The following is a 7,181-nucleotide window of genomic DNA, read 5'->3' on the forward strand; positions in this document are numbered from 1 at the left end:
GGGAGGGGCCTCAGAACCTAGAACACAAGATGTGAGGGCTGGGAGGGACCTCAGAACAGAATGTTAGAGTTATCAGGGACCTTGAGACATAGAACACAGAGCATCAGAGCTGGGAGGGACTTTGGAACACAGAACAGAATGTCAGAGCCCGAAGGGCCTTTGGACAAAGATAGCCTCTCGTCCAACCCTTTCCTTTTATAGACAGGGGAGTCATCCCGAGAGAAGGCAGGACATTATGTGAGGTCACACAGGTGAGTGCCAAGCCTTGGATGAGGAAACCTGCCCCTTTAGGAGCCGTGGATTTTGAGGAGACAAAGTCCGCGTGTGTACAAGAAACAAGCAAAGCTTCCAAAGGCTGTTTGTGAGGAAGCATTTGTGGGGCCAATTGGAGAGGGAGCTCAGTGAATCCCGGTGCTTCCTAGCCTGGGCGGGGCTGTGGAGGGGGGTGTTCAGGGGGTGCCCAAGAGGCTTTGGGAGGCTTCCTGGATGGCTTTGATCTCTTCTCCCCTCCCCCAGTTGGATTTACGTAGTTTAATAAAACGGGAGGAGATTTCACTCTGGCCTTGACATTTCCAGAAGCAGCAGTGGTGAGCTCCAGCCCCCTCCTTTCCTTTCCAAGTTAAAAGTGTGTGTTTGACTGTGCCAAGAGGCGCAGCCTTGGAGTCACAGCACCTGGGGAGTAGGGGACGGCCATCGCTCACCCGGATGTTAGAGGAGCTTGTAGAATTCACTGCTACCTCTCCATCCTAAATCAGGGCTTTCCAAGCTGGGGCCACGGAGCCCTGGGAGGCTGAGGAGTTATTACAAGGAGTTTGGGAAGCCTTGTGGACCACCAGCCTTGTCATCTGGAGCTTTATTTGGCTCCTGCAAAATATGCGTTGGGCACTAGTCTCATAAATAAGCAAGCATACCTTCGGTGGACTGAGCAAATAATCCAGTTTAAACAAAAACACAGGACTATTTTTCAAATGGTTGGAGATGTTGGGATGAAGAAAGTGCAGATTCATTAGCAAGTGTCTGAACTCAAAGAAGCTTTTTGTCATCATGGCTTTTCTCTCTCTTCTCGGGGCTTAGAGCACACTTGTGATCATGGTGGGGGTGGGGGTGTGTGGTGAGGCTGGGCACGTCTCCTAAGGTTAAAAAGTGGGCCTCCTCCATGAAAAAGTTGGGAACCTCTTTGCTCACTGGGATGCCCCACCTTCCTGCTGCGTTAGGGGCACACAGGAGCTCACCCTCAGATGATCTGGGGCCCACTGGGAGCCAGAGGGAATGGATGAGGATATAAAGTTCCTATAATGGAACTTTAGAAATTCAAGGTTTTAGACCCTGAGAATCTTTAAATCAGAACCATAGGCTCTTAGAACTCGACAATTAGATGCATCCTGACATACAGTCGGCCCTTAATAAATGCTTATTGATTGGTTGAATTATAAGACAATGGGGGGAAGTTCAGACCTTTTATTTCCTCCATGCGGTAACTCCTGGTGTGGAATGCCATCCCCCAACCCCCCTTCCAGACAGACAGGAAACTTGTCTCACTCAGTTATCAGGCAGGAAGGGGACAGGGAGGTTCATAGGATCACAAATTTGGAGATGGGAGAGACTCCAAAGGCCATTTAGTTCATTCCCACCCTCCTTCATTTTATAGATAAGGACACTGAGGCTCAGAAAGCAAAGTGATTTGCCCAGGGTTACAGAGGTAGTATCAGGCAAGATTTGAACACAGGTCCTTTCACTCCATGGCTTCTGAACAGCCAGATTGGGATTTGTGTGAATAAGGAATCCCCTGAAGTGACAGCTTTATTTGAATTTGCATTGAGCTGGAACCACTGACCATATTTTATAATATTTATATTCCAATCTATAATATTAATATATACCCAGGAACTTAGTGTGCACACGAATGCCACCTCCCATGCTACTTGTCCATGATCACATAGCTAGTATGTGTCACAGGCAGGATTTGAACTCAGGTCTTGCTGACTCCAAGGCTGGTCCTCACTCCTCCATGTCAAGCTGTTTCTCCATAGGCCATTAGACTTTAGAACCACAGAACCATAGGCGTCCGTTCCAACATTGTTTCTCTGACTATGGTGCTAGGACTCAGCTATTCCAACTTGCACCCAGAGCCGAAGAGGTCACCAGCCTCTGCATGGTGAGTATTGGGTGACTAGGCTCCCCAGGGCTTACTTGTTGGCTTTCCTCCATGGGCCGAATTCCTGTCCCATTCATCCACGCGTGTCTGACCATGGTTGCCTGTCTGTTAGTCTCCTCTCTGGCCAAGAGGTGCAGCCCCACCCTCCAGTCACCCCCTTTCTCCCCTGCCAGGATGGTTGCAGGATGGTTGCAGTGAAGGGCGTGGGGAAGGAGGTGGAGGGTGATCACTCAGGCAGCAAATACATTTTGTGGGCTGGGCAATATCATAAAAAGCACCGGCCTCTGCCCTCGTGGTTTATTCTGTAATCAGGGCCCTGGGATTGATTTATGGGGTAATACATCTCTCCTTGTCCCTGCAGCCTCTGGGGCCCTGGCTCTCTCTGTCTTACCCAGGCTGCAGGGCCAGTCTGAGGGTGGATGGGAGGGCCCGCCAGTGAAGTTTCTGTGACCCCCACCTCCCTGACCTTTGTCCTCTCTCCTGTTTGGTGGGGCAGGCACCTATTCTGTCTATAGGTAAGGCCAGGTGTGCAGAGGTTTTGTACAAAAAGCAGAAACCACTTTCAGGGGCACAAAGAGGACGGGCACGGGGGCCATTCTACATTCTTTGGTCTTCTGTTCGATGTTGGAGAAAATACAAAGTTGGTAAAAGATATCAAACCAGCCTGCTGGGTATTCTCCTGACCCTGTGGTCCCTCTCCTCTCTCTGGCATGCACAGATGGTCTAGATGGTATCCCCTCCTCATTTCTGCCTCTTGGGATCTCTAGCTTCCTTCCAAGTCCAGCCCAAGTGTGATCTCCTACAGGATGGCTTTCCCGCTCCCCTTGGCTGTTCACTCCCCCCTACCCCCATCTTGAAATCACTTGTAATTTGTGCTTGTATTCTCTGTACTCAAAAGAATGCAAGCTCCTTGAGGGCAGGGATGGTTTCATTTTGATCTTTGTCTCCCTGGGGTCCAGAGCTGTCCCTGGCATTTAATTGGCACTCACTGAAATGATTTTTGGTTGATTTTTGTCGTGCCTTTGTGTAATGGAAAGATCAATGACTTCAGAGTCACAGGAACCGAGTTCAAAGCCCACCTTCCCCTGACAGTCAGAAGCTGGCATGCTTTGGGGAAAGCTTAGTACATATGACTGAGTACAATGAGGTGATGAGAGGTGGGAGGGGAGGGAGAGAGGAAGAGAGAGAGAAACTAAGGGAGATGGATAGAGAGAGAGGAAGAGGGAGGGGGGGGGGGGGAGGGGGGGAGGGAGGGGGGGGGGGGGGAGGGGGGGGGGGAGGGAGAGAGAGAGAGAGAGAGAGAGAGAGAGAGAGAGAGAGAGAGAGAATGCTAATCCCTGAGAGTACTAGGAGGGCTTCATGAAGGAAGCGACTGTTGAACCTTGAAGAAAGAAAAGGATGAAAACTCTGTAATCTTATTTTTAATGATTTATTTTGGTTTTAACTTTACTTTCATTTCTGAATATATCCCCCCCCCCCCCATCTAGGAAGCCATCCCTTGTAACAAACAAATCTTAGATAAGAAAGAAAGACCAGGGACAGCTAGGTGATATAGTGAATAGAGCACCTGCCCTGGAGTCAGGAGGATGTGGGTTTAAACCTGGCTTCAGACACTTGACACTTACTAGCTGTGTGACCCTGGGTAAGTCATTTAACCCCAATTACTTTGCCTTCTCCCCTCCAAAAACAAAACAAACAAAAAACAAAGAGCAATTCAGTGGCATATCCACCATATTGGACAGTATACGCAACATTCCACACCCATCGCCCCATTTCTCTGCTAAGAAGGACAGAATGGCATTTGAAGGAAAAAAAACCAAACATCTTGAAGTTAAAAAAAAAAGCAAAAAAACCATTTTGAGAGACAGCTGAGACTGCTCCTGGAATTCTGCCTTCAGTCCCGGGCATTGCCATTTTGAAAGGACATGATAATAAATCTGTGAGTCAGGAGGAGGAGAGAAGGATGCTGAAAGACCTCAAGCAGACCCTCTGTCTGCTGTATGAGGGTCAGTTGAAGGAGCTGGGAGTGTCCAGCATGAAGAAGAGCAGGCTCAGAATGGGGGCAAGGGCTGTCTTAGGAATAGAAGGGCTGGCACATGGAGAAAGGCCTGCACTTGTTCTGTTGGGGCTCAGAGGACAGATCTAGAGTGGAGGATAAGAGAAGGGCAGATGGGGTGGCCAGGTAGCACAGTGAGTGAGTAAGAGCATCGGCCCCAGAGTCGGGATGACCTGAGATTGAATCTGGGCTCTGATGCTTACCACCACCCAGAAATTACTGGCCGTGTAACCTTGAGCAAGTTACTTAACCCCAATTGCTTAAAAAAAAAAAGAGAGAGGTTAGACTTGAGGTAAAGAAATGCCTCCTAATAATTAGAGCTGCCCCCAAATGGGATGAGGGGCTGCCCTGGAGTCAGTGGGTCCCTCTTCCTTGGAGGTCTTCAAGCAGAGTTGGGTGATCACTTGACAGCGATACTGCAAACAGGACTCCTGTTTGGGCATGGGCTTCAGAGCTCCCTTAAACCCTTACTTGTTGTGATTCTGTAATAATAGCCCAGGCACCTTGTGGTTTCTCTTCTTCTTTGGGGAATAAATGAGATGACATTTGTAAAGAGCTTAGCCCAGTCCTGCCCAAGCAAGTGCTTAATAAATGTTCCTTCCCTTCCCTTTCCTTCCCTACCTGCCTTTGGAGAAATTCTCCTGTTTGGCTGCAGAAGACACAAAGAGAAGTAATGAATGGATACAAGCTGTAAAGAGACCAGTTTAGGCTGATGATGTTTTGATTTGGCTCAATGGCTTTCTAACCATTAGATCTGCCCCCAAATAGAAGGGGTTGCTTTAGAGAGAGTGGACTGGAGGTCTCCAGGCAGAGTCTGGATGGCCATTCATCTTGTGCAGGAGAGGGGAGATTCTTATTCAGGTATGGGAGGGTCTACATCAACCATCTCTTCTAATTCAGAAATTTTGTGATCTTGTGAAATGGCCATTTGGACACCTCATGCCTGAAGACCCTCAGGGTGCTCCAGATTGTCAATGCCCTCCATCCTCTAATACATCCTAACCACAGCCCAGGACTTCTGGGCACATATTTATATAGCTCTGTGATAGCAGAGAGACAAAGGCACTTTATATTCCCTTTCCTGACACCATTTTATATCTCTATTTCCATCTCTGTTTCAACATAAACCGGAGTAGTCACATCTAATGCTGTGTTTTGGCTTCTTTTATCCCAGGTCTTGTGCAAGCAAAACCAGAAGACAAATGGAGTGCCCTGTCTCAGACGATAGGCAGCAGGTTAGAAAGTCCCTCCTCCAAAACTTAACAAACTCCCCCAAAGGGTAGTGACTGACTGGCTGTGAGCCAAGCAAGACCATTTTTGCTCTCTAATGTAAGTCCTTGTTGGAATGGCTTGCATTCATAGGTTCATTCTGCTTCCCCCTGCCTTGGCTTGTAACTATTGGCCAAAACAAAGCCTTTTGACGACCTGCCCTAAACTTTAAACAGTGGATCTTCTTTCTAGGACAGCTTCTATTTCTACAAGACTTCACAGTTGCCAGACCTTTCGTGATTCCCTCAGGCATCTTGCTCATGTTATCTCCCCCAATTAGAATGTAAACTGCTTGAGGGCAGGGGTCAGGCTCTCGCCTTTCTTTATATTGACACAGAGTATGAATGTTGGTTGATTGTTGACTCAGTCCCACCCCTCCACCCACTCCCAAAGTTACTTAGGTAGTATTTACTTGGCATGTCTTTTGGATTTGCTACTCAGTTATACACAATATATGCACAAAATCTATAAGCTCCTTAAGGGCAGGGATTGTTTTTTCCTTTCTTTGTATCTCCAGTGCTTAGAACAGTTCCTGGAACATAGTAGGCACTAAATGAATGCTTGCCAAAGAATTCCTGGAAGGCATGCATGAAAACCACTGAAGCATTGACTGACTAGACAGACAGAATGAATGGCTGGATCAGGGCTTAGTCTGAGTCATAGCTCCAGAGCAGGAAGTGATCTCAGAGGCCATCTGGTCCTCCACACTCCCATTCTACAGATGAGAAAGCCAAGACTTGGAGAGCAGACAAAACTTGCTTCAGACCATACAAGTAATAAGCAAGCCAGCCAGGTTCCCAGCCTCTGGGTCTCCCTCTTACTCCCAAGTGCCATAGAAATGCCAATTACTCTTTTTGGTAAGAATGCTTCTATTCCCCTGGGATCGGTCCTGTAATCTCCAAATTCCATCATGGCCACCCCAGTCTGTCTAACCCTGGCCATGCCCATCTTCCCTCCAAGCCCACCCAGTCCCCCCACCCTTTTCATTTTCCTGGCTTCTGCCCTCTCTCACGCTGTTTTCTTGTTCCGTTTCTTATACTTTAATCTCAGTTTGTCCTTTTTCCACATCAAGGCCTGTACATCCTCTTTAAAGGTCAATGATAAACTGAGGGGAGGGAGGAAGGAGGCGACCCTGGACAGGAAGGCTTGGTTTGGCCTTGGCACAGTCTTCTCAGCAGCAAGCAGCTGCTTTCATCCAGAGCTACATGTTGGATAATGATCCGACCTTGGGCCCAGATTAGCAAATGCTTAGGGTGGTGGACAGCCCTCCTCTCCCTTCCAGCCCCCCTTTCTTCCTGCAGGAGGTTGATGTCAGATTTTATCCTTGCTCAGTCTTCATTTTTTAGAACTGGGCTTTTGATTATCTCCATTTTCACTGTAGAGATCATGCATGTACATTGTTGCCCCATTAGAATATAAGCTCTTTGAGGGCAGGGCCATGTCTTTGCCTTTCTTTATATTGCCAGCCCTTACCATAGTGCTTGACACATAATAAGCACTTACTAAATGCCTATTGACTGACTGACTGATGGATAATTGCAATCCATGGCAGATTCAGGGTCTCTGGGGCCTGGAGCTTTGAAACTTGTAAGACCTTTCCTCATAAATGTGCCATAGAGTAATGAAAAGAGGGTGAGGTTTGTTGGGAGGAGGTCTGGCTTAGAATTTCAACTCTGACACCATAGCTGTGTTCCATCAGGG

Source organism: Petaurus breviceps, unplaced genomic scaffold (assembly GCF_028583685.1).
Source record: "Petaurus breviceps papuanus isolate PSGF00001 unplaced genomic scaffold, PetGlider_PUasm1.0 90825, whole genome shotgun sequence".
NCBI classification, from domain to species: Eukaryota; Metazoa; Chordata; class Mammalia; order Diprotodontia; family Petauridae; genus Petaurus; species Petaurus breviceps.